This window comes from Arachis hypogaea, chromosome 10, assembly GCF_003086295.3.
Source record: "Arachis hypogaea cultivar Tifrunner chromosome 10, arahy.Tifrunner.gnm2.J5K5, whole genome shotgun sequence".
NCBI classification, from domain to species: Eukaryota; Viridiplantae; Streptophyta; class Magnoliopsida; order Fabales; family Fabaceae; genus Arachis; species Arachis hypogaea.
The window spans coordinates 51,178,172-51,185,808 of NC_092045.1; the positions used below are offsets into that span (position 1 = coordinate 51,178,172).

The 7,637-nt window shown below is 38.1% G+C and overlaps 1 non-coding gene across 1 annotated transcript; it reads right to left on the reverse strand.

Moving 5' to 3' along the window:
• Positions 1 to 7,270: 7,270 nt before the first annotated feature.
• Positions 7,271 to 7,378, reverse strand: LOC112718708 (small nucleolar RNA R71). The gene has a single exon (XR_003161036.1). It is a non-coding gene; the product is annotated as a small nucleolar RNA R71 (small nucleolar RNA).
• Positions 7,379 to 7,637: the final 259 nt, after the last annotated feature.

Here is a 7,637-nt window from a genome sequence, read left to right on the forward strand (position 1 = left end):
TTGAACAGTGCATATTTTTGATCTTGTTGTTTATGAGTGTTAAAATTGTTGGCTCTTGAAAGAATGATGAACAAAGAGAAATGTTATTGATGAACTGAAAAATTCATGAATTGATTCTTAAAGCAAGAAAAAGCAGTGAAAAAGAAAGCTTGCGAAAAAAAAAATGGCGAAAAAAAATAGAAAGAAAAAGAAAAAGCAAGCAGAAAAAGCCAATAGCCCTTAAAACCAAAAGGCAAGGGTAGCAAGGATCCAAGGCTTTGAGCATCAATGGATAGGAGGGCCCAAGGAAGTTAAATCCAGGCCTAAGCGGCTAAATCAAGCTGTCCCTAACCATGTGCTTGTGTCATGAAGGTCCAAGTGAAAAGCTTGAGACTGAGTGGTAAAGTCGTGATCCAAAAGAGTGTGCTTAAGAGCTCTGGACACCACTAACTGGGACTTTAGCAAAGCTGAGTCACAATCTGAAAAGGTTCACCCAGTTATGTGTCTGTGGCATTTGTGTATCCGGTGGTAATACTGGAAGACAAAGTGCTTAGGGCCACAGCCAAGACTCATAAGTAGCTGTGTTCAAGAATCAACATGCTTAACTAGGAAAGTCAATAACACTATCCGAAATACTAAGTTCCTAGAGAAGCCAATCACTTTAAACTACAAAGGAGAAAGTGAGATGCCAAAACTATTCAGAAGCAAAAAGCTACAAGTCCCGCTCATCTAATTAAATTAATATTCATTGATATTCTGGAATTTATAGTATATTCTCTTCTTTTATCCTATTTGATTTTCAGTTGCTTGGGGACAAGCAACAATTTAAGTTTGGTGTTGTGATGAGCGGATAATTTATACGCTTTTTGGCATTGTTTTATATAGTTTTTAGTAAGTTTAAGCTGCTTTTAGGGATGTTTTCATTAGTTTTTAAGTTAAATTCACATTTCTGGACTTTACTATGAGTTTGTGTGTTTTTCTGTGATTTCAGGTAAATTCTGACTGAAATTGAGGGATTTGAGCAAAACTCTGAAGAAGGCTGACAAAAGGACTGTTGATGTTGTTAGAATCTGACCTCCCTGCACTCAAAATGGATTTTCTGGAGCTACAGAACTCCAATTGGCGCGCTCTCAACGGCGTTGGAAAGTAGACATCCAGGGCTTTCCAGCAATATATAATAGTCCATACTTTAGTCGAAGATTGACGACGTAACTTGGCGTTGAACGCCAAGTACACGCTGCTGTCTGGAGTTAAACGCCAGAAAAACGTCATGATCCGGAGTTGAACGCCCAAAACACGTCATAACTCGGAGTTCAACTCCAGGAAATGCCTCAGCTCGTGGATTAATCAAGCTCAGCCCAAGCATACACCAAGTGGGCCCCGGAAGTGGATTTATGCATCAATTACTTACTCATGTAAACCCTAGGAGCTAGTCTAAGTATATATAGAACATTTATCTATTGTATTAGATGTCTTTTGACCACGTTTCATCTTTGGTCTCAGTTTTGTTTTATTCTTCATCTTAGGAGATCATTGATCACGTTTTAGGGGGGCTGGCCATTCAGCCATGCCTGAACCCTTTGCTTATGTATTTTCAACGGTGGAGTTTCTGCACACCATAGATTAAGGGTGTGGAGCTCTGCTGTACCTCAAGTATTAATGAAGTTCTATTTTCTTTTATTCAAATCTCTCTTATTCTTATTCCAAGATATTCATTCGTACCTAAGAACATGATGAATGTGATGATAAGTAATCCTCATTATCATTCTCACTTATGAACGCGCGTGATTGACAACCACTTCCGTTCTACATGCAACAGAGCTTGAATGCGTATCTCTTAGATTCCCCAACAGAACCTTCGTGGTATAAGCTAGATAGATGGCGGCATTTATGGGGATCCGGAAAGTCTCACCTTGTCTGTGGTATTCCGAGTAGGATCCTGGGAATCCGGAAAGTCTCACCTTGTCTGTGGTATTCCGAGTAGGATTCCGGTAATGAATGACTGTGACGTGCTTCAAACTTGCAACCTGTTGGGCGTTAGTGACAGACGCAAAAGAATCAAGGGATTCTATTCCAGTAGGAGCGGGAACCAACCTGTGATTAGCCATACTGTGACAGAGTGCGTGAGCATTAGTTTTCACTGCGAGGATGGGATGTAGCCATCAACCATGGGTGATGCCTCCAGACGATTAGCCGTGCGACTGACAACCGCATAGGATCATTTTCCCGAGAGGATTGAAAGTAGCCACAGCTAATCGTGAACCCCTATACAAAGCTTGCCATGGAAAGGAGTAAGAAGGATTGAATAGAAGCAGTAGGAGAGCAGGCGTCCTTGAGCCATACAGCATCTCCATTCGCTTATCTGAAATTCTCACCAATGAATCTACATAAGTCTTCTATCCGTTTATTATTTCTATTTTCTTATTTTTATTTTCGAAACCCATAAACCAATTTAATCTGCCTGACTGAGATTTGCAAGGTGGCCATAGCTTGCTTCATACCAACAATCTCTGTGGGATCGACCCTTACTCACGTAAGGTTTATTACTTGGACGACCCAGTACACTTGCTGGTTAGTTGAACGGAGTTGTGAATTTAACCAAGAGACACAATAGTTTTTGTGTATATGCTAAAGAGCCAATATTGATGATCATAATATCGTCCACCAGTTAGTTGTGCGAAGTTGTGTTTATGCCATGGTATTGAACACCAAGTTTTTGGGATTCATTACTGGGATTATTTGATTTATGAAAAGTATTGATCACAATTTCGTGCACCAATAGTATTCCTAACAGATAGTTGTCCTCCCACCTTGTGGTTGAACAAACTTAGCTAACTTATGACTATACCATAAACTCATGAACTTATTCCATAGTATGAACTCCTCTCTGGTCTTTTGTAAAACACTCATTCTCTTTTTCATTTGATTCAAAGGGACAAGCATACAATTAAGTAAAGCAAGGATGCAGTGACATAAAGACTAGAAAACACAGCCTTAATCAACAAAAAGTTTAAAAGACAGAATTGACATGCTTATTTACAAGGAGCAAGCACACATACATACAAAGAACTTAGAAGACAATCATGCAGTTGAATGTAATGGAAATAAGTAAGAGGAAAAAGGAACTTTACCACCTTGTAGTTCATCTTTATTGTTGTTGCTCTTTTTCTCCTACTTTTCTCCCTTCCCACACCAATTTAGACTAATTTCTTGTCTTCAAGCAGCAAATAAAACAGTGGTGGGGGGTTTTATGATGGGTCATGAACATCTTACATACTGAAATGTAAGTGATGTATGTGGTTAAGCAAGCAAAAATTAAAGATAACACCGCAAGCCTAAGAAGCAAAGGCATTATGATTATACAAACAAGTGGTGTTGCTGGATACATTGCATAGGAAAATAAGTGGCACACCAAACTTAGTGTGACACTTTCTCTTAGAATTGATGCAAGTATCCAGAAAGATTGAAAACAGATTGTTGCAGGGCAACACCAAACTTAAAATGTGATCATATGCCAATTTTATTTGGAAAAAAAATCTGAGTAAAAGAACTGTTGTATTAATAACAAAATCACCAAGAGCCAGAGCTGTCACGAATAGGGGCTTCTTGGTGAGGTGATGAGCGGATAATTTGTACGCTTTTTGGCATTATTTTTAGTATGTTTTTAGTATGTTTTAGTTAGTTTTTAGTATATTTTTATTATTTTTTAGTTAAAATTCACTTTTCTGGACTTTACTATGAGTTTGCGTGTTTTTCTGTGATTTCAGGTATTTTCTGGCTGAAATTGAGGGACTTGAGCAAAAATCTTATTCAGAGACTAAAAAGGACTGCAGATGCTGTTGGATTCTGATCTCCCTGCACTCGAAGTGAATTTTCTGGAGCTACAGAAGCCCAATTGGCGCGGTCTCAACGGCGCTGGAAAGTAGACATCCTGGGCTTTCCAGAAATGTATAATAGTCCATACTTTGCCAAGATTTGATGGCCCAAACTGGCATTCCAAATCAGCACAAAACTGCCCGGCGTTAAACGCCGGAACTGGCACAAGAATGGGAGTTAAACGCCCAAACTGGCACAAAAGCTGGCGTTTAACTCCAAGAAGAGTCTCTACACGAAAATGCTTCAATGCTCAGCCCAAGCACACACCAAGTGGGCCCGGAAGTGGATTTTTATGTCATTTACTCAGCTATGTAAACCCTAGGCTACTAGTTCTCTATAGGTAAGACCTTTTACTATTGTATTTCATCTTTGGATCTTTAGATCTTTGGATCTTTAGATCTTTTAATCATTTTAGATCTTTTGATCACGTTTTGGAGGCTGGCCTCACGGCCATGCCTAGACCTTGTTCTTATGTATTTTCAACGGTTGAGTTTCTACACACCATAGATTAAGGTGTGGAGCTATGCTGTACCTCGAGTATTAATGTAATTACTATTGTTCTTCTATTCAATTCAACTTGTTCTTGTTCTAAGATATCACTTGTTCTTCAACTTGATAAATGTGATGATCCGTGACACTCATCATCATTCTCACCTATGAACGTGTGCCTGACAACCACCTCCGTTCTACCTTAGATTGAGTGGATATCTCTTAGATCCCTTAATCAGAATCTTCGTGGTATAAGCTAGAATGATGGCGGCATTCAAGAGAATCTGGAAGGTCTAAACCTTGTCTGTGGTATTCTGAGTAGGATTCAATGATTGAATGACTGTGACGAGCTTTAAACTCACGATTGTGGGGCGTTAGTGACAGACGCAAAAGAATCACTGGATTCTATTCCGACATGATCGAGAACCGACAGCTTGCCATGGGAAGGAGTAAGAAGGATTGGATGAAGACAGTAGGTAAGCAAAGAGACGGAAGGGACAAAGCATCTTCATACGCTTATCTGAAATTTCTACCGATGAATTACATAAGTATCTCTATCTTTATCTTTATGTTTTATTCATCATTCATAACCATTTGAGTTTGCCTGACTAAGATTTACAAGGTGACCATAGCTTGCTTCATACCAACAATCTCTGTGGGATCGACCATTACTCGCGTAAGGTTTATTACTTGGACGACCCAGTACACTTGCTGGTTAGTAGTGCGAAGTTGTGATAAAGAGTTGAGATTGCAATTGAGCGTACCAAGTTTTTGGCGCCGTTGCTGGGGATTGTTCGAGTTTTTGGCAAACTTTTGGTCCGGTAACATCAGTGCCAAATTTCTGATCCGGCAACAGCACCAAGTTTTTGGCGCCGTTGCCGGGGATTGTTCGAGTTTAGACAACTGACGGTTCATCTTGTTGCTTAGATTTGGTATTTTTCTTCAGAGTTCTTAAGAATGAATTCTAGTGTTTCAAGGTGATGTTCTTATCATCACCAAAGCTGATTGATTCTCATCAATTTAGCTCTTGAATGCAATGTCCTGCTGAAGCTTGACTAGCCATGTCTAATTTCTTTAGACTGAAGCTTTAGACTAACATTGCATGATTCCTAGAATTCTCATTAAGAAAAATCCAAAAAAAATTACAAAATCATAAAAACCAAAAATATTTTATGTTTCTTATTGAGACACTAGTCTCATGTTAAGTTTGGTGTCAATTGCATGTTTCTGTTCTTCTTGCATTCATCCATGTATCTTAAGTGATCTTCAAGATATTCTTGATAATTTCATTGCTCTGATCTTTGAATTCTATTGACTTGAGTGTTTTGTTGTTTCTCATGTGTATTCTCATTTTGTCAGTGTCAGTAGTATACAAACTGCTAAGTTTGGTGTCCTGCATGCATTGTTATTAGATTTTAGTTGCATTTTGATTATTCTTCATTATTAAAAATCCAAAAATATTTTTAATTTGTGTCTTTTCAAGTCAATAACACAGAGAATTGAAGATTCAGAACATACAGCAGAGGAATTACACAGAAAAAGCTGGGCATTCAAAACGCCCAGTAAGGAAGGCAAACTGGCGTTTAAACGCCAGCCAGGGTGCCTGGCTGGGCGTTTAACGCCCAAAAGGGTAGTGTTTTGGGCGTTAAACGCCATAATGTGCACCATTCTGGGCGTTTAACGCCATGATGGCACAAGAGGGAAGATTCTGTTTTCAATTCAAATTTTTTTCAAGTTTTCAATATTTTTCAAAATCAAATCTTTTTCAAATCATTTCTTTTCAATCATATGTTTTCAAAATCAATTTCTTTCCATTTTCAAAAATACTTGCTAACAATTAGTGATTTGATTCAACAATTCAAGTATGTTGCCTTTTCTGTTGAGAAAGGTTTAATGTTTGAATCATATCTTTTCTTGTTAGCCAAGTCATTAGTTTTCAAAATCAAATCTTTTTAAATTGTTTTTCAAATAATATTTTCTCAATCACATCTTTTTAAAACCATAACTTTTCAATCATATATTTTTAATCACATCTTTTTCAAAATAGTTTTCAAATCATATCTTTTTAATTTCTAACTTCAAAATCTTTTTCAAAAATCACTTGATTTCTTTTTTTTACTCTTAGTTTTCGAAAATCAATTAGTGTTTTTCAAAATGTTTTTAAAATCTTTTACTTAATTTTCGAAAATTACTTCCCCTCTTCTCACATCCTTCTATTTATGGACTAACACTCATCCTCAATGCATAATTCGAACTCCATCTTTCATTGATAAGTTCGAATTTTCTACTTCTGCCTTCTATTTTTCGTTTCCTCTGACACCTTAAGGAATCTCTATACTGCGACATAGAGGATTCCAAATTCTCTTGTTTTCTTCTCTTTCATATGAGCAGGAGCAAAGACAAAAGCATTCTTTTTGAGGTTAATCCTGAACCTGAAAGGACCTTGAAGCGAAAGCTAAGAGAAGCTAAGGCACAACTCTCTGTAGAGGACCTAACAGAAATCTTCAAAGAAGAAGAAAACATGGTAGCCGAAAACAACAACAATGGCAACAATGCAAGGAAGGTGCTGGGTGACTTTACTGCACCTACTCCCGACTTCTATGGGAGAAGCATCTCTATCCCTGCCATTGGAGCAAACAACCTTGAGCTTAAGCCTCAATTAGTTTCTCTAATGCAACAGAATTGCAAGTTCCATAGACTTCCATTGGAAGATCCTCATCAGTTCTTAGCTGAGTTCTTGCAAATCTGTGACACTGTCAAGACTAATGGGATTGACCCTGAGGTCTACAGACTTATGCTATTCCCTTTTGCTGTAAGAGACAGAGCTAGAATATGGTTGGACTCACAACCTAAAGAAAGCCTGAACTCTTGGGAAAAGCTAGTCAATGCCTTCTTGGCAAAGTTCTTTCCACCTCAAAAATTGAGTAAGCTTAGAGTGGAAGTCCAAACCTTCAGACAGAAGGAAGGAGAATCCCTCTATGAAGCTTGGGAAAGATACAAACAATTGATCAGAAAGTGTCCCTCTGATATGCTTTCTGAATGGAGCATCATAGGTATTTTCTATGATGGTCTGTCTGAACTGTCCAAGATGTCTTTGGATAGCTCTACTGGAGGATCTCTTCATCTGAAGAAGACACCTACAGAAGCTCAAGAACTAATTGAAATGGTTGCAAATAACCAATTCATGTACACTTCTGAAAGGAATCCTGTGAACAATGGGACAAATCAGAAGAAAGGAGTTCTTGAGATTGATACTCTGAATGCCATACTGGCTCAGAACAAAATATTGACCC